General features: G+C 47.2%; 1 protein-coding gene across 4 annotated transcripts in view; it reads left to right on the top strand.

Moving 5' to 3' along the window:
• LOC140385628 (matrix metalloproteinase-16-like) overlaps positions 1-19,612 on the top strand; it is a 374,928-nt gene that overhangs the window by 95,920 nt on the left and 259,396 nt on the right. The gene's annotated exons all lie outside the window — the stretch shown is intronic.

Raw genomic sequence — 19,612 nt, 5'->3', positions numbered from 1 at the left:
ACAAGGGGGAAATGGGGACAGGAATCCCAGATTTAGACCACACCTGCCATTTTTAATTCTTGCCCATCTCCATTCCGACATGGATTGAGGCATGAAAATCTGAATACTGGTTATAAATCCTTTCCTGGTATGTATACCCACACATTTCTGGTACCACGCCTGTTTTAATGTTCTCTGCACCCATCACAATGCGTCTGTATCCTTCTTATTATATGGCAACCAGAATGGCATGTTGTACTCTTAATCTAACCAAGATTTGATACATGTTTAGAAAAACGTCCCTACTTTTCAGTTTATCTCTCTGGCAATGAAGCTGAGTCCTTGGTTTGCTTTTTATAGCCTTTTTACACTGTGGGCAACTTTTAAAGTTCATTTATTTGTAGTCTCTGAGATTCCTTTGTTCCTCTATCCCACCTTTTTTTGTTTTTACATATTGGTTAGAAAGGAATCCTGTACATATTGTGGGAAATCTATTCCATTATGCCTTTTAGATTCCTCTTCTGTAAAATCATATCAAGGTGGTTAAAATCCCTGTAGGTTAAAAACTGCCGGTGGTGGCCATGGAGTGAGTGGTCGCACATTTGGTTGCTCCTGCTCGAGGTGGAATTATTTGGTACTTTTCACCTGATATAGGGGGCGTTTGCTGGTACAAAGTGCATGAACAGTGAAAGATAGAAATTCTCTTCCGGTAGGGCCTGTTTATGGCTTTTCAAACGCAGAGTGGAACAATCAAGGGGCAGCAGTCTGGCCGGGAGGATTTTCGAAGTGCAACAGAGGGAAATGTGGCAGAGAGCTCTGGGCCGTTGTTGCCGGCCCAGTGGTCTACTGAGCAATTGGTGCAGTTTCTGAATGCCAAGCTCCAACAGCAGAGGCAAGAGGCCTCAGAGAACCTGGCTAAGGTGGCGGAGCCAATGAGGGCCGCTATTGAGAGTGGAGCAAAGGCTGGAGGCACAGAGTTCGGCGCTCCAGAGGGTGGAAGAGTCAGTGGTGGATCATGACGACCGGCTGGCCTCATTGGAGGCAAAGATGGTGCACGTGGTGGAGGGTCGGAGGGAGAAGGTGGAGACCCGGAGAATCCAGGAGGCAGAATCTCCGGAACTGTGGGGGTGCCTGAAGAGATTGAGGGAACGCAGGCCACAAAGTATGTGGTGAATATGTAATAGAGGTTGGTGGGGAAGAGGGTCTTTGACCCATCTCCCAAAGTAGATTGGGCACACAGCGTTGAAGAGGAGGCCAAAGGCGGGGGAGCAGCTCAGAGAGATGGTGGTGCAGTTGCATTGTTTTAGGGATAAAGAGAAGGTTCTGCGGTGGGCGAAGCAGATGAGAGCAGGTACCTGGGAAGGAAACATGCTTATCTACTGGGACTTGTTTGTGGACTTGGCCAAGCAGTGGGCTGGGTTCAATAGGGTCAAACTGGCCGTCTACAGGAAAGCGGTGAAGTTCGGTGTATTATATCCTGCTCGTGTGTGGGTCATGCACCAGAATCAGGAATTCTATTTTAATATGCCAGAGGAGGGAGTAAATGTACGAGAGGCAGACCGTGAGGTAGATTTGTGATGGTGAGTGGGAGGGGACTCCCGTGGTGCTGGTGAATGTGTATGCCCCAAATGGGATGATGTAGAGTTTTTTGAGGCGGGTTTGGGAAAAGATCCCAGACCTTTATTAGTGTCACAAGTAGGCTTACATTAACACTGCAATGAAGTTACTGTGAAAATCCCCTCGTCGCCACACTCCGGCGCCTGTTTGGGTACACAGAGGGAGAATTCAGAATGTCCAATTCACCATATGCACACTTCGCAAATGTATTATCAGCAGCGACCGTGATTCCTTCATATATTAGGCAATAAGCTGAGCTTCAGCCTCTTACTTATCACAGATAGCTGTATAACCTGTGCTGCAGGCAGTTTATCATTACACACGTCCACCTAGCCCGTTAGTTATCCGTTGCACGTGTCACACCGGTTGAAAACTTTCCCTTTCCAACTTTTTTTTACAACCTTTCTTTGCAAATTTCTTCTTCCCAGGTAGCTAGCCAGCATACATTCATAGTCCTCATTGACAGTTTTTATGGTGGGCTTTTGAGGTGTGATACTAGGGAGTGCAGAGGAGACACAGGGGATACGTATTGGCTGATTATGGGGAGGATTTTCATGCAGTGCTGGACCCTAGGTTAGACCAGTCATATCCCAGGCCCCTGAAGATTTCAGGCAATGGCAAACATGGGAGGGGCAGACCCATTGCGGTTTGTAAGGCCGAGGACAAAGGAATTTTCGTACTTCTCGTACGTCCAATGGGTGTTCTCCCAGATTGATTTTTTTGTCCTGGACAAGGCGATGTTGGCGGAGAGGTCAGCCCGGCGTATTCGGCGATTATGGTGTCTGACCATGCGCTGCAGTGGGTGAAATTGCGTGTGGCAAAGCAGAGACCCCAATGGCCGCAGTGGAGGTTGGATGTGGGGTTATTAGCGGCTAAGGAGGTTTGCAAAAAGATAGGGGTGGCTCTTCAAAACTATGTGGAGCAGAATAAGATGGGCGAGGTTTCCGCCTCCACGTTGTGGGAGGCGCTGAAGGCGGTGGTAAGGGGTGAGTTTAGCTCAATCCGGGCGCACAAAGAGAGAGTGGAGCAGGCTGAGAGGTTGAAGTTGGTTAAGGTCTTTCTGAGGGATGACCGGAGGTACTCAGCGGCACCAGTGGAAGCACTGTTGAAGGCGAGACAGAAGCTCCAGATGGAGTTTGGACTTGTGTCCACAGGTAAGTGGTGGGGCAACTGCACAGAGCAGAGGGGCAGTATCTGAATATGGAGAGAAAGCCAGCAGGATGCTTGCGTATCCACTGAGGAGGCAGACGGCGACGAGGGAAATTGGACGGATGAGAGATTACGGTTGTATGGTGGTAACGGAGCAAGAGGAGGTGAATGGGGTTTTGTGGCTTTTTACTGGAAATTGTACAGCTCGGAGCCTTCGCTAGGGGATGAGGGCATGAGGCGTTTTGGATTGGCTGGAATTCCCGAGGATGATGGAGGTGAAGGTGCAGGGATTGGGGGCCTCGATCGAGCTGAGGGAGGTACTAGATTGCGTGGGGTCGATGCAGATGGGGAAGGCCCTGGATCTGATTGGGTTCCCAGCGAGTTCTACAAGACATTTGGTTTGGAGCTGGGCCCCTGTAAGTCGAGATGTATAATGAGTCGATGGAGAGCTCCCCCCACGTTGTCTCAGGCCCCGGTATCTCTCATTTTAGAGACAGGGACTCGGAACAGTGTGGATCGTACTGCCCGATTTTACTGTTGAATGTAGATACAAAGCTGTGGACGAAGGTGCTGATGACATGGATAAAGGATTGTGCGCCGGGGGTGATAGCTGAGATCCAGACAGGATTTGTGAAGGGGCGGCAACAGCAGATGCATGTCTCGAGGTTTCCGAATGAAATTATGATGCCCTCGGAAAGCCAAGACGTGAAAGTGGTTGTGGCGATGGATGCAGAGAAAACTTTCAATCTGGTTGAGTGGGCGGACTTATTCGAGGTGCTGGGGCGGTTTGGGTATTGGGCAGGAATTTGTGAACTGGATTTGACTGTTGTATAAAGCACCTAAGCTGAGTGTTCGGACTAATAAGGTCAGCTTGGAGTATTTTGACAAAGGGTCATCTGGGTTCAAAACGTTATCAGCTTTGACAAAGGGTCATCTGGACTCAAAACCTTAGCTCCTTTCTCTCCCGACCGATGCTGCCAGACCTGCTGAGATTTTACAGCATTTTCTTATTGGTTTCAGATTCCAGCATCTGCAGTAATTTGTTTTTATTTGGCGTATTTTGGGTTGCATTACGGGTTGGGACAGGCTGCCCACTCTCCCCGCTGCTCTTTGCCCTGGTGATGAGCCGCTGGCAATGGCACTTAGGGTCTCGAAGGGGTGGAGGGGGTATTGAGCTGGGGGGTGGGGGTGGGGATGGTGGCAGTCGAGCACCGAGTTCTTCAGAATGATCTTCTGCTGTATATTTCGGACTTGATCGGGAGCTTCAGCAGGATCATGGGCTTTTGGGGGAGTGTAGCCTCTTTTCACGGTATAAGGTGAACATGGGGAAAAGTTAGATATTCCCAATTAATGCCCCGGGGCAGAGGAAGAGTTTGGGGAGGCTGCTGCTTCAGCTAGGGGCGAGCTTTCATTACCTGGGGATACAGGTTACGAGGAGTCGAGTCCAGCTGCATAAGTTGAATTTAGAGTGGTTGGTGGAGGGAATGAAGGCGGACTTTAAGAGGTGGGATCTTGGCTGCAGAGGATGCTATTTATCCCCCTAACTATAATGTCCCCTATTACTATCGAATTCCTAATACACTCCCCCATCCCTCCCCCCAGTATCCTGAACCACGGTTTCTTGGTCTCATTGTGGCTGTCCTGCCTGTAGTTTTTCTCCTTGTTGTTGCATCATATCTGTTCGACAGAACCAAAGGCTCTGCCAATCATCCTGAAAATTCACAGCAGTGGATTGGGAGAGGGAGTAGCTCTAACTGTCTTAAAACAATACCCTCCCTATGTGAAAAAGTAACCCACTTCCCTCTGTCATTGATCTTACATTGGATTGGATTTGTTTATTGTCACGTGTACCGAGGTACAGTGAAAAGTATTTTTCTGCGAGCAGCTCAACAAATCATTAAGTACATGAGAAGAAAAAGGAATAAAAGAAAATACATAATAGGGCAACACAACATATACAATGTAACTACATAAGCACTGGCATCGGATGAAGCATACAGGGTGTAGTGTTAATGTCAGTCCATAACAGGATCATTTAGGAGTCTGGTGACAGTGGGGAAGAAGCTGTTTTTGAGTCTGTTCGTGCGTGTTCTCAGACTTCTGTATCTCCTGCCCGATGGAAGAAGTTGGAAGAGTGAGTAAGCCAGGTGGGAGGGATCTTTGATGATACTGCCCGCTTTCCCCAGGCAGCGGGAGGTGTAGATGGAGTCAATGGATGGGAGGCAGGTTCGTGTGATGGACTGGGCGGTGTTCTCGACTCTCTTAAGTTTCTTGCGGTCCTGGGCCGAGCAGTTGCCATACCAGGCTGTGATGCAGCCTGATAGGATGCTTTCTATGGTGCATCTGTAAAAGTTGGTAAGAGTCAATGTGGACATGCCGAATTTCCTTAGTTTCCTGAGGAAGTTCAGGCGCTGTTGTGCTTTCTTGGTGGTAGCGTCGACGTGGGTGGACCAGGACAGATTTTTGGAGATGTGCACCCCTAGGAATTTGAAACTGCTAACCATCTCCACCTCGACCCCATTGATGCTGACAGGGGTGTGTACAGTCCTTTGCTTCCTGAAGTCAATTACCAGCTCTTTAGTTTTTCTGGCATTGAGGGAGAGATTGTTGTCGCTACACCACTCCACTAGGTTCTCTATCTCCCTCCTGTATTCGGACTCATCGTTATTCAAGATCCGGCCCACTATGGTCGTATCGTCAGCAAACTTGTAGATGGAGTTGGAACCAAGTTTTGCCACGCAGTCATGTGTGTACAGGGAGTAGAGTAGGGGGCTAAGTACGCAGCCTTGCGGGGCGCCGGTGTTGAGGACTATTGTGGAGGAGGTGTTGTTGTTCATTCTTACTGATTGTGGTCTGTTGGTCAGAAAATCGAGGATCCAGTTGCAGAATGGGGAGCCAAGTCCTAGGTTTTGGAGCTTTGATATGAGCTTGGCTGGGATTATGGTGTTGAAGGTGGAGCTGTAGTTAATAAATAGGAGTCTAATGTAGGAGTCCTTGTTTTCGAGATGCTCTAGGGATGAGTGTAGGGCCAGGGAAATGGTGTCTGATGTGGACCGGTTGCAGCGGTATGCGAATTGCAGTGGATCAAGGCGTTCTGGGAGCATGGAGGTGATGCGCTTCATGATCAACCTCTCGAAGCACTTCATTACGACTGAAGTCAGGGCCACTGGTCGGTAGTCATTGAGGCACGTTGCCTGGTTCTTCTTTGGTACCGGTATGATGGTGGTCCTCTTGAAGCAGGTGGGGACTTCGGAGTGGAGTAGGGACAGGTTAAAGATGTCCGTGAATACCTCTGCCAGCTGGTCCGCGCAGGCTCTGAGTGCACGACCAGGGATCCCATCTGGGCCCGTCGCCTTCCGAGGGTTCACTTTCAGGAAGGCCAATCTGACTTCGGAAGCTGTGATGGTGGGTATGGGTGAATTATGGGCTGCTGGAGCACTCGCCAGCAGATTGTTGGCTACCTGCTCGAACCGAGCATAGAATGCATTGAGTTCATCGGGGAGGGGTGCGCTGCTGCCAGAGATACTGTTCGGCTTCGCTTTGTAGCCCGTTATGTTGTTTAGTCCTTGCCACAACCGCCGAGAGTCTGTCTGTGACTCTAGCTTGGTTTGATATTCTCTCTTGGCATTCCGGATGGCTTTGCGGAGGTCGTACCTGGATTTCTTGTGCAGGTCAGGGTCGTCTGCCTTGAACGCCTCAGATCTGTCCTTCAGTAGGGAGTCAATCTCGCGATTGAGCTATGGTTTTCGGTTGGGGAACGCACGTGCTGCTTTCTTTGGCACGCTGTCGTCCACACATTTGCTGATGAAGTCTGTGACGGTGGTGACATACTCATTTAAGTTGGTCGCTGAGTTCTTAAATATGGACCAGTCCACTGTCTCTAAGCAGTCACGTAAGAGCCCTTCTCTCTCCTCGGACCAGCACTGCACAACCTTCTTAGCTGGATTCTCCCGCTTGAGTTTCTGCTTGTATGCCGGGAGAAGGAGCACCGTCTTATGGTCTGATTTCCCAAAGTGCGGTCGGGGGATGGAACGGTAGGCACCCTTGATTTTTGAGTAGCAGTGGTCAAGAGTGTTGTCGCCCCTGGTGGGACAGGAGATGTGCTGGTGGAATTTTGGCAGTACACTCTTGAGGTTGGCCTTGTTGAAGTCTCCGGCCACGATGAACAAGGCCTCCGGGTGTTCCAGTCATGTTGTGGAGTGGACTTTGAATTTAAATAAAAGCTGGGACTTACATGAATCTTTAGCACAGTCTGTGCCCAGGTGCCTGATGTTACATTCTTGGTCCTTCCCGTATTGGTCCAGTATTTCGCAATATCACCAGTCATGTAAATCATCAGAGATTGTCACAATTCTTAAATGTTGATTTAAAAAAAATAATCTATGCAGTTTAATTTTTATGAAACATCCATTTGCTTCTAGCTCTGACTCCGCTAGCCTCTCAAATGACCTCTCAAGCCAAATCTGCGGTGTACAATTTCAATTTTTACTCCTTAACTGAAAACATTTAGACCCCACATCGGCATCACTCTTTCTGCATCAACGGGGCCAAGGTGGAGATGGTTGACAGCTTCAAATCCCTCGGTGTGCACATCACCAACAATATGTCGTGGTCCACCCACGTCAGCGCCATGACATAAAAAGCACAACAGTGCCTATACTTCCTCAGGAAACTAATGCATGTCCACATTGACTCTTACCAATTTAAAAAAAAACCATTTGGATTAATGTTTTCCAGTTTTTACAGAGTAACAGCCCACGAGTATCTGGTGTTTACAAACAAGTTTGTGTCTTATTTACAACGTTTATTTAATTAAATTTAGAGTACACAATTAATATTTTCCAATTAAGGGGCAATTTAGCGTGGCCAATCCACCTACCCTGCACATATTTAGGTTGTGGGGCCGAAACCCACGCAAACGCAAGGAGAATGTGCAAACTCCACACAGACAGTGACCCAGGGCCGGGATCGAACCTGGGACCTCGGCTCTGTGATGTAGCAGTGCTGACCACCGTGCCACCATGCTGCTCCATTTACAACGGTTTTTACATGAGGTCCGCCCTCCCTCCCCCCCCCGTTGGCAGTTTAGTTCCCCTCTTAGTATTGCCATCTGCCCTGAGCAGATTGTGCTCCGTTTCTTTCTGCTGGGGCTTTTAGATTTTATTGTTGCTGGGGGGGCCTACGTGGCCCATCCCCTCCTCCCCTTCCCCTCGTGCTTCGTTTTGTGCTTCCCTTGGGTTCCCTTCCATCCCCTTCCCCCTCTGCCCCGTTCTCCTTGTGTGCCTTCCCTTGTCTTCATCCCTCTTCCCCCCGCCCCCCCTCCTCTTCCTAGTCGCTGTTAGCCTTGAACAGGTCTTGGAATGGCCTCCACTCTTTGTGGAAGCCCTCGTCCGACCCTCGGATGGGGTACTCGATCTTCTCCGGGTGGAGAAATTCGGCCATGTCTGCTAGCCAATCTGCAGCTGTGGGTGATGCTGCTGATCGCCAGTCGAGCAGGATTCTCCAGCGTGCAATTAGGGATGCAAAAGCCACATAGTCGGCCCTGTTCCCCATATGAAGAACTGGTGGTCCGATACACCGAAGACTGCCACTCTCTGACTCCACCCTCACCCCACAACCTTGGACATCGCCTCGAAGAAGGCTGTCCAGAACCCGACAAGTCTGGGGCAGGCTGAGAACATGTGGGTGGCCGAGCCTCCCTGGCACCGTTCACATTTGTCCTCCACCTCTGGGAAGAAGCTGCTCATTCAGGTGCTAGTCAAGTGGGCTCTGTGCACTACTTTAAACTGCATGCGGCTTAGCCTATTTTGACTGATTTGGATTTGTTTATTGTCATGCGTACCGAGGTACAGTGCGAGCAGCTCAAACAGATAATTTATTACATGAAAAGAAATTAAATTTAAAAAAAATACATAATAGGGCAACACAAGGTACACAATGTAAATACATAGACACCAGGAGTGTAGTATTAATCAGGCCAGTTCATAAGAGGGTCATCTCGGAGTCTGGTAACAGCGGGGAAGAAGTTGTTTTTGAAGATGCACCATAGAAAGCATCCTTCTGGCTGCATCACAGTCTAGTATGACAACTGCTCGGCCCAAGACCGTAAGAAACTACAGTGAGTTGTGAACACAGCCCAGTCCATCATGCGAACCCGCCTCCCTTCCATTAACTCTGCCTACACGTCCCGTTGCCTTGGGAAAGTGGGCAGCATAATCAAAGACCCCCTCCTACCTGGGTTATTGTCTCTTCCAACCTCTTCCATCGGGCAGAAGATACTAAAGTCTGACAACATGCACTAACTGGTTCAAAAACAGCTTCTTCCCCGCTGTTACCAGACTCCTGAATGGCCCTCTTGTCGACTGAACTAATCTCTCCATGCATCTTCTCTATTTTTTGTGGCACGACACTCCATACGCTTTAACTGATGCCTATGTCTATGAATTTACATTGTGTATTTATCATATATCCTGTATGTCATGTATGGAATGATCTGCCTGGTCTGTATGCAGAATAATACTTTTCATTGCATCTCAGTACACGTGACAATAAATCTAAATCTAATTCACTGGAAAAACCTCATTTCATGACCTTGCCATCTCAAGAACAGGAGCATTCACAAACAAAATTTGTCACCATCCATGATTATTACCCAAACTCTGCCTGTTCCTCAACAAATCCCAGTAAGATTAGATATGCCTTAGGTTTTTTTACCAGAATTATCTTCTCTAACCATGGGCGGAATTCTCCGTCCCGCCGCACCCATTTTCTGGTGCGGCGCACCCCCGCCGGCAGCGAGATCTTCCGTCTTGGCAGCCGGCCAATGGTGTTTCCGATTGTGGTGTTGGGAAATCCGCAGGCGTGAGTGCGCTGCTGCCAAAGAAGAGAGTTCTGCCGACGGAAAATCCAACCCCATATCTCGAACCACATCTTTTCCTTTAACTCCAGATTATTAAAACTTCCTCCAATTCACCATTAGTTACCAAACTTCTTGAAAGCTAATTCCACTTCACAATTAGATGTTACCTTTGTGGTTGCTGTTCTCCTCTACTTTGGTATTCTTTACAAAACCCTCTGCTATCCCTCGAGTCTACAAAAGATCCCCAAAATCATCACCAGCTATGTCTGGTCTGCTCCTGATCTTTTTCCTTTTTCTGCTTGGGATACATACCACCTTGAATAATAAAGTTTTTACTTCAATGGAGAACTCTACGTTAATGTATATTGTTGATACTTGAGTCTAAGGAAAACTGAAAAATTATGGCCAATGGTGATCATCCTGCTGCAATCGCCACTGGCCATCATTTCTCAACCTTCCTTCGCCTCAGTGGTGGTGCCAGAAGACTTGGATTGGATTGGATTGGATTTGTTTATTGTCACGTGTACCGAGGTACAGTGAAAAGTATTTTTCTGCAAGCAGCTCCACAGATCATTAAGTACATGAGAAGAAAAGGGAATAAAAGAAAATACATAATAGGGCAACACAAGACTGGAGAATTGCAAACATTTCACCCTTGTTCAAAAAAGGCTGTTCAAAAAAGGATGAGCCCAGCAATTACAGGTCAGTCAATTTAACTTTGTGGTGGGGAAACCTCCTGAAACAATAGTTAATAGTCACATGGAAAAATGTGGGCTAATCAAGGAAAGCCAGCAGGAATTTCTTGAGGGAAAATTATATTTAACTAATTTGCTGGGGTTCTTTCAAGAGTTAACAAAGAGTTGAAGAGAGCAGTGCTATTGGTGTGGTGCACAATGGACTTCCAAAATACATTTGACACCATGTCGGACAGCAGAAGTGTGAGCAAAGTTACAGCTCATGGAAGAAAAGGGACATTAGGAACATGGATATAGAATTAGCTGAGTGGCAGGAAACAGAGTAGTGATTAATGGATGATTTTAGGACTGAAGGAAGGTTTGTAGTGAAGTTCCCCAGGGGTCAGTGTTGGAAACCTTCCTTTTCCTAATATGTAATTAATGACCGAGATGTTGGGATACACAGTATAATTTCAAAGATTGCAGATGATACAAAACTCAGAAGCAGTGTGAACTGCCAGAAGGATACTGTAAAAAAAGAGATTGACAAGTTACTGGACAGATGAAGTTAAATGTAGAAAAATGTGAAGTGATTCACTTGGGTAGAAGGAACATGGAGAGATGGTATAAACCAGGGCATACAACTCTAAAGATGGTGCAGGAGTAGAGGGAGCTGGGTGTATGTGTATAAGTCATTGAAGGTGGTAGGACAGGTTGAGAGAGTGGTTAATAAAGCATTATACATCCTGGATTTTATTAACAGTGACATAGAGGACCAGGAGAAGGAGGTTATGTTGGACTTGCATAAGTCAGTTGTTCAGCCTCAGCTGGAGTATTGCATCCAGTTTTAGGCACCACACATTTCAGGAAGAATGTGAAGGCACTGGAGCAATTACAGAAAAGATTCATGAGAATAGTTCCTGGGATGAGGAACTTCAGTTACGAAGATAGATTGGAGAAGTTCGGACTATTTTCCTTAGATAAAGAAAGGCAGGGGAAATTTGCGAGAGATATTCAAAACCATGTGGGAACTGGGTAGAGTGGATCGGGAGAAAAAGTTCCCACTCGTAAAAGGACCGAGAACAAGAGGGCACAGATTTAAAGTAATTAGTAAAAGAAGCAATAGTGATATGAGGAAAACCTTTTTCACACAGTGAACAGTTGGGGCCTGGAATGCTCTGCCTAAGAGTGGGGTGGAGGCAGGTAAAATTGAAGCTTTTAAAGGTGAATGAGACTTTTATCTGAAAAGGAAGAATGTGCAGGGTTACGGGGAGAAGGCGGGAGAATAGATCTTTGTGAGTTGCTCCTTCAGTGAGCTGATACAGACATGATAGGCCAAATGGCCTCCTGTGTATACCAGATCTGTGATACTTTAATGGAGATTCCACTATGGATTTAAATGCAAAAACTATTCTGTTGATATTACCAACCACTACTGTTATTGCTACGTTTTCAGCACTAAAAATGGCTGTTCAATGCATCAGGGCTTCCACCTGCTCAGCCAAAAGGTCAACCTGCTCGCGATCTGGCAGATTAACCCACAACAATCTATCATGCAGAATGTTGATGACACTTAAATGCACAAAACAAGATCTTAACTTGTTTTTCACAGTAACTTCATTGCAGTGTTAATGGCTTTGTGAGGGACTGGTGATGCATCACAAGCCTCATTGAATTCTTTGAGGATGTGACGAGACACATTGATGAAGGTCGGGCAGTGGATGTGGTGTATATGGATTTCAGTAAGGCATTCAATAAGGTTCCCCATGGTAGGCTCATTCAGAAAGTTAGTGGGCATGGGATGTAGGGAAATTTGGCTGTCTGGATACAGAATTGGCTGGCTGAAAGAAGACAGCAAGTGGTAGTGGATGGAAACTATTCCGCCTGGAGGTCGGTGATCAGTGGTGTCCCGCAGGGATCTGTTCTGGGACCTCTGCACTTTGTGGTTTTTATAAATGATTTGGATGAGGAAGTGGCAGGGTGGGTTAGTAAATTTGCCGATGACACAAAGGTTGGTGGAGTTGTAGATAGTGTCGAGGGCTGTTGCAGGTTACAACAGGACATTGACAGGATGCAGAAGTGGCAGGTGGAGTTCCTCCTCGATAAATGTGAAGTGATTAATTTTGGAAGGTTAAATTTGAATGCTGAAGGCAGGGTTAAAGGGAGGATTCTTGGAAGTGTCGAGGAACAGAGGGATCTTGGGGTCCACGTACATAGATCCCTCAAAGTTGCCACCCCGGTTGATAGGGTTGTTAAGAATGTGTTTGGTGTGTTGGCTTTCATTAACAGGGGGATTGAGTTTAAGAGCTGCGAGGTTTTGCTGCAGCTTTATAAAACCCTGGTCAGACCACACTTGGAATATTGTGTCCAGTTCTGATCGCCTCATTATAAGAAGGATGTGGATGCTCTGGAGGGGGTGCAGAGGAGATTTACCAGGATGCTGCCTGGACTAGAGGGCATGTCTTATGAAGAAATGTTGAGTGAGCTAGGGTTTTTCTCACTGGAGCGAAGAAGGAAGAGAGGTGACTTGATAGAGGTGTACAAGGTGATGAGAGGCATGAATAGAGTGGATAGCCAGAGACATTTTCCGAGGGTGGAGCTGGCTGTCATGAAGGGACATAATTTTAAGGTGATTGAAGGAAGGTATAGGGGAGATGTCAGAGGTAGGTTCTTTACACATAGAGTGGTGGGTGTGTGGAATGCACTGCCAGCAGAGGTGGTGGAGTCAGAGTCATTAGGGACATTTAAGCGACTCTTGAACAGGCACATGGACAGCAGTAAATTGAAGGGGTGTAGGTTAGGTTGATCTTAGATTAGGATAAATGGTCGGCACAACATCGTGGGCCGAAGGGCCTGTACTGTGCTGTACTGTTCTATGTTCTATTGGCACAACATCGTGGGCCGAAGGGCCTGTACTGTGCTGTACTGTTCTATGTTCTAAAATAGTGACCAAACTTCATTGCTTGGAGAGTTTGGGCATCATTAGACCTGTGCGCTTTGCCCATTGGGCATTGCCTATGGTCCCCCTCATGAAGCCGGATAAGACAGTCCAGCTCTGCGATGACTATAAATTGATGGGGAACACAGCTTTGAGGTTAGACCCTCAAGGATCTTTATGCTACATTGGCTGGTGGCTGTACATTTGTGAAATATCTACAGCTGGAGCCCGATAGGTCCTCAACACAAGTAGGTCATGATCAATGCGCAGAAGAGTCTCTATGAATGCACCCGGCTGCTATTCAGAATATCCTCAGCATGTGTAGTTTCTCAGCGCATAATAGAGAAATCCTGCATGCGTTGCCATGCATTGTGGTCTACCTAGACAATGTCCTAGATACAGGAACCACGGACCAGGAACATTTACAGAACCTCGAAGTTGTATTGAAATGCTTTTCCGAGTATGGGGTCTACCTGTGATGCGCAAAGTGCATGTTTCACGTAAAATAAGTCATTATTTGGAGTATCCGATGGACCAAGACTGCCTGCAGCCAGTCGCCATGAAAGTAATAGCCTGGCCCCTGACCCGCGAGACGCCACGGAGCCTTGCTGTTTCCTTGGATTGGTCAATTATTATGGCAGATTCATTCCGAATTTGGTAACTGCCCTGACCAACCCCCCCCCCCACACACCTTCATTGCTCCTGAAGAAGCAGCACCAGCCTTGGGTGTGGAGCAAGGCCCAGGATGAGGCGTTTAAGAAGGTGACACGGCAGTTGTCCTCTTAGCTGATGTTGACACATTTCGATCATTCAACGGCATTATTCAGCACATGTGATGCATTGCCGCATGGGATTGGGGCAGTCCTGTCTCATCGGATGAGCAATGGCCGTGAACATCTGATCACCTTTGCCTCACAGATGCTGGCTGCGGCTGAGCGAAAGTACGCTCAATTAGAAAACGAAGGTCAGGCGGCTGTTTTTGGAGCGAAACTAATTTATCATTCCGTCTATGTCCGCCATTTCTTTATCATCACAGATCACGAGCCATTGCTGGGCCTCTTCCATGAAGGCAAGGTGATCCCACCAATTGCTTCTGCAAGACTTCAGCGCTGGGCCTTGTTATTGGCTGCTTACAAATACTCGTTCGAGCACCGCCCAGGTACCCAGGTTCCAAATTATGATGTGTTGAGTCATCTACTGCTGCAGACCGATTGCACAAACCCTCCTACAATGGACGAAGTGGTCGCTGTCCTGAATTTTACGGACTCTTTGCCCATCACTGCATCGCAAAATTCATTACAGGGCACAAACAGACCCTGTTCTTGCCAAGGTGCGGCATCTGGGTACTATGCGGTAGCCAGCATCTACCGCTACCAGGCGAGTTGAAGGCTTTCTCTTTTTTTGAAAAGGTTTTTATTCAGGTTTTTCATTTTCTACAATACAAAATAACAAGTCTGTGTTGACCAGATACAATTTACAAAAGCCAAACATTGGAACTAACCCCCAAGATCCTTTAAACTCCCCGCCCCCCAACCCTCTTCTTTTTTTAATTTTAATTTAAAGTATTTTTGTTGAATTTTTACATCTGCACACTGTACAATAGGTGAGCAAGGCGGTTCATATGTACAATTTTGTTACTGGCTGAAGGCCTTCTTCTCGAAGTTCACAGAGCTGACTAGGGAAAACAGTGTCCTCCTGTGGGTCACTAGGGTTCTTGTTCTGGCGAAGGACCAGATAATTGTGTTGAAGGGCCTTCACAACGGGCATCCCAGAATATCCAAAATGAAAATGCCGGCGAGGGGTTATGTCTGGTGGCTCAGTTTAGACACGGATATCAAGACGTTGGCTTAACAGTGCTCCATCTGTCAAGAGCACCAGACGTTTCTCACTGCAGCACTCCAACACCCTTGGTAGTAGCCGGGGCGCCCTTTGGCTTGCATACATGCCGATTCTGCCGGTCCGTTCCTGGTTTAAATGTTTCTCGTCCTGGTGGATGCCCACTTCAATTGGCTGGAGGTCCACAAGATGGCGACGATCACCTCCTGGGCGACCATCGAGCGATTGCGCATGTCTTTTTCCACCCCTGGAATCACCGAGGTGCTCGTAACAGATAATGGGGCCTCTTTCATGAGAGAAGAATTTTCCGCTTTCATGAAAAACAACAGCTTGTCTGCCCTGCCCCATACCAAATGCCATCAAATGGCTTGGCACCCTCATGACCTCTGGGGTATGAATTATTATCTTACCCGTGATTCTTACGGAGTATGAACTCCCCGCTCCCCCATTAAGCATTGTATAAATGCCAGTAAGGCACCGACCAGAAAGAGACTCAGTAAGGATCAGAAAGTGTCTCTACCGTTATTGTAAATAAATCAAAGTTCTCTATTTTACGCAGTGTGGATTCCCCGTGTCCTTATTACATTTTATTTGCAGGCAGTTAGATGAGGGCTAAAAAAACAAACTTTGGGCTCGATGGACACCATGCTGGCACATTTTTTATTGTCATACAGGACCATGCCACACGCAGTAACTGGTGTGGCCCCCGCTGAGATAGTAATGGATCATAGGCTTTGTATACAACTTAGTTTGATTCTCCTGGACATCGGCGTGAAGGTGCGCCATCACCAGGATTTGCAAGGGAGTTGCCTAGTTTTATGTCGACCTCTCCGACACTTCACACCTGACGACGTGCTGTTCACTCGCAACTTCAATGACGGTGCTCGCTTGCTCTCTGGGATTGTCGTCCGTCAAACGGGACGTGTCCCTTACCAAGTTTGGGTCGGGGGCACTGATGAGACAGAATTTAGATCATATTTGCTTACGGAGGCTGGTCCCTCATGAGGATCCTCCGAGTCCATTGCTGAATCCGCCTGCTGTGAGGTCTTCAGCCTGTGTCGGCGCCAACATGCCCAATGTTGTATCTTCGGATTCAGAAGTCTTGGATTCCAATTCAACAGTTCAGCCACCACGTGCCAATCATGCACCACGGCGTTCCTGCCGCAGATAACGTTCAACTGCGAGGTATAAACTGATAAACCGGCGCATCAGCTACACGACGAGCGACGTACCAGATCCGATGTCCCCCACCTGCTCCTCATCGGTCGTCAAGGGGCTCTTTGGGAGGGGGTGTGTATGGTGGAATGTAATATCCCTCTCGTGACTGACGGGGTGTGAATGATTCTTATGGAGTATGAGCTCCCCCATTAAGCATTGTATAAATGCCAGTAAGGAACCGACCAAACAGAAACTCGATAGGACCTACCAGGAAATGTATATACCGTTATTGTAAATGGGCAGCACAGTGGTGCAGTGGGTTAGCCCTGCTGCCTATGGTGCTGAGGACCCGGGTTCGATTCCCGCCCCTGGGTCACTGTCCATGTGGAGTTTGCACATTCTCCCCGTGTCTGCGTGGGTTTCACCCACACAACCCAAAAGATGTGCAGGATAGGTGGATTGGCCACGCACAATTGCCCCATAATTGGAAAAAATAATTGGGTACTCTAAATTTATTTTTAAAAAGAAAAAGTTATTGTAAATAAATCAAAGTTCTCTATTTTACTCAATGTGGACTCCTTGTGTCCATAATAAATTTGTTTGCAGAAAAGTCAATTTGTCTGTGTGTGAATGAATCTGGTTTTTTTGGGGGTATTATTTAATAGATCCCAAATTTATCCCAAACAAGTAGACTTACATTGACACTGCAATGAAGTTACTGTGAAAACCCCCTAGCCGCCACACTCCGGCACTGTTCGGGTACACTGAGGGAGAATTCAGAATGTCTAATTCACCTAACAAGCACGTCTTTCGTACTTGTGGGAGGAAACCGGAGCACCCGGAGAAAACCCACGCAGATACGGGGAGAACGCGCAGACTTCGCACAGACAGTGATCCAATCCAGGTATCGAACCTGGCTCCCTGGCAGTGAAGTAACAGTGCTAACCACTGTGCTACTGTGCCGCCCTGTGCCCACAAGCAGCAAGACTTTGACAACATCTAGTTTTGCGTGGATAAGTGGAAAGTAACATTACTGTTAGGGTCAGAGTTCCATAATTTTGTTCTCGTGGCAGTGAAGGTACGGCAATATGGTTCCAAGTCGGGATGGTATGTTAATTTGAGGTGAATTTGCAAGTGGGCGATATTTCCATGCATCTGATGCTCTTGTCCTTCTCGATGTTTAGAGTTTGCAAGGTGCTTTCGAAGGAGCCTTGGGGGTTACTACAGTGCATTTTGTAGATGGTACACACAGCTGCAGAATCCTTGCTATTTGACCTGCTCTTGTAGCCACAGTGTTTATATGGCTGGTCCAGTTCAGTTTCTGGTCAATAGTAAACTCCAGGATTTTTTTTTTAAATTTAGAGTACCCATTTATTTATTTTCAATTATGGGGCAATTTAGCGTGACCAGTCCACCTAACCTGCACATCTTTTGGTTGCGGTGGTGAAACCCACGCAGACATGGGGAGAATGTGCAAACTCCACATGGCCGGGATTTGAACCCGGGTCCTCAGCGCCGTAGTCCTAGTGCTAACCACTGTGCCACGTGCTGCCCTTAACCCCAGGATGTTGATAGTGGGGGATTCAACGATGGTAATGGCATTGAATGTTAAGGGCAGATGGTTGAATTCTGACTTGTTGGAAATGGTCATTGCCTGGCACTAATGGGGCAAATGTTACTTGCCACTTGTCAGCCCAAGGCTGGATATTGTCTGGGTCTTTTTGCATGAGGCCACAAACTGTATCATTGTCTAAACAGTTGCGAATGGTGCTGAACATTGTGCAATCATTAGTGTACATCCCCACTTCTGACTTTATGTTGCAGTGGAGGGCATAGATGAAGCAGTTGAAGATGCTTGGGACTGGGACTTTTGCACACCCAGGGTGCAACATAGAGATAAATCACCCTGATTTTTTTCTTTGCACTTAAATGTCCAGTGTCAAAACAGATTAATATGTTTTCTCCACCAAAATGCTGTAACTGCAAACTTTACCAACATGTCATTTGTGAAATTGTGGTTCCAGAGTTTGTATTTCTTTGAGACAGTTGAAAAGGGAAACTGTGAAAGGAAACTTGACCCTTCCAGTTACTATGGGAACTAAGATTGAAACTGAGATTGGAAGTCAAAACACCTGGCAGACTGAAACGGGTTGAAACTGGATAAACGCACACAGAGGGCTGGATTCTTCTGCCCCGCCCGCCACAAGATCGCCACGGGCGGGACACGGGCCATGTAAAGTTCCATTGACGTTGGGCAACAATATCTGGTTGCCGGCCGGAGAATCCCTTCCAGAGTCTCAAGAGCTTTGTTACTGACCACAGTGGTGCAGTATAGGTAGGCTGAAGTTAGATCCAAAAGCTGAGAGCAGGCAAATATACAATAGCTACAACTGTTTCTTTATTTGAAGATAACTCTGGTGGATCTAAACCATCCAGGCCACTGTAAGCAGAGTTGAAGAGGTTCTGGCGGTGTGTTCCATTTTTGGTGAAGACATTTAATTGTGGAACTTGGGTTGATTGTCCACTGATGTTGACTGGAGATCAGGCTAAGTTCTTTCAGAAGCGGATCTGATATTCTTTGTGAGGGAGACAAAGTTTAAAGGACTTTGTGACTGAGATTGATTTATATACTGAGTGAACTACTGATTGAATTCGTACGATCATCTTTAGTTGTATCTGCTCTTTAGTGTGTATTTTTACATTTATAATTAAGCATAATTTGCCTGAAACTTCATGTTTAACTTGTTGTGGTTCTAGGTTTTAGAGTATAGGTTGTTACCAAAGATTGTGGGTGGAAGCTTACTAGAATTTGGCAAAGTTTCAGGCTCAGACAGAAAGCTGGCGTGTAGCTCTCCAGTTGCACAGACCAGTTTTCTCACAGAATCGAGAGCCTCGTACACAAAAGAAAAGAGTGGGTGTGGTTCATGACGTCACTCTTGCGGGGCCTCATACAGTTGGGAACGTAATGGCCCCCAGCCCCCATCAGGGAGCCTTCGGGGGCTCTCGCTCCCCCCTGACAATCCTCCCTGGCATACCTCTCTCCCACCCCCGCTCCTGACATTCATTAACGGCATACCATCCGAAAATCCTCATCGACATGAGGACCCCCACTAATATCGCAGAGGTATAGCTGGCTTTTGCCCCGGCAGTTCCAACCTTGCAGTGTCAACCTGTGCCGGGGCAGTCCGGGCATGACCCCCTTCCCCCAGCCCGCTGCCCCAGGGGGCTATACTTACCTCTGCTCCCCAGGAGGGATCCTCTTGATTGCCCCACATCTGGCCAAACCTGATGTAAACCTCACATAGGTGAGATATAATATTTAGTGAGGGAATTATTTGGCGGGGGGGGGGGGTGCGCTTTTCATAATATTTAATAGCATTCAAATTCATTAAAATAAAGTTC

The sequence above is a fragment of the Scyliorhinus torazame genome, chromosome 11 (assembly GCF_047496885.1).
Source record: "Scyliorhinus torazame isolate Kashiwa2021f chromosome 11, sScyTor2.1, whole genome shotgun sequence".
Classification (NCBI taxonomy): domain Eukaryota; kingdom Metazoa; phylum Chordata; class Chondrichthyes; order Carcharhiniformes; family Scyliorhinidae; genus Scyliorhinus; species Scyliorhinus torazame.
The sequence above is the reverse complement of the archived record's forward strand: the minus strand, read 5'-3'. Positions and strand labels throughout refer to the sequence as shown.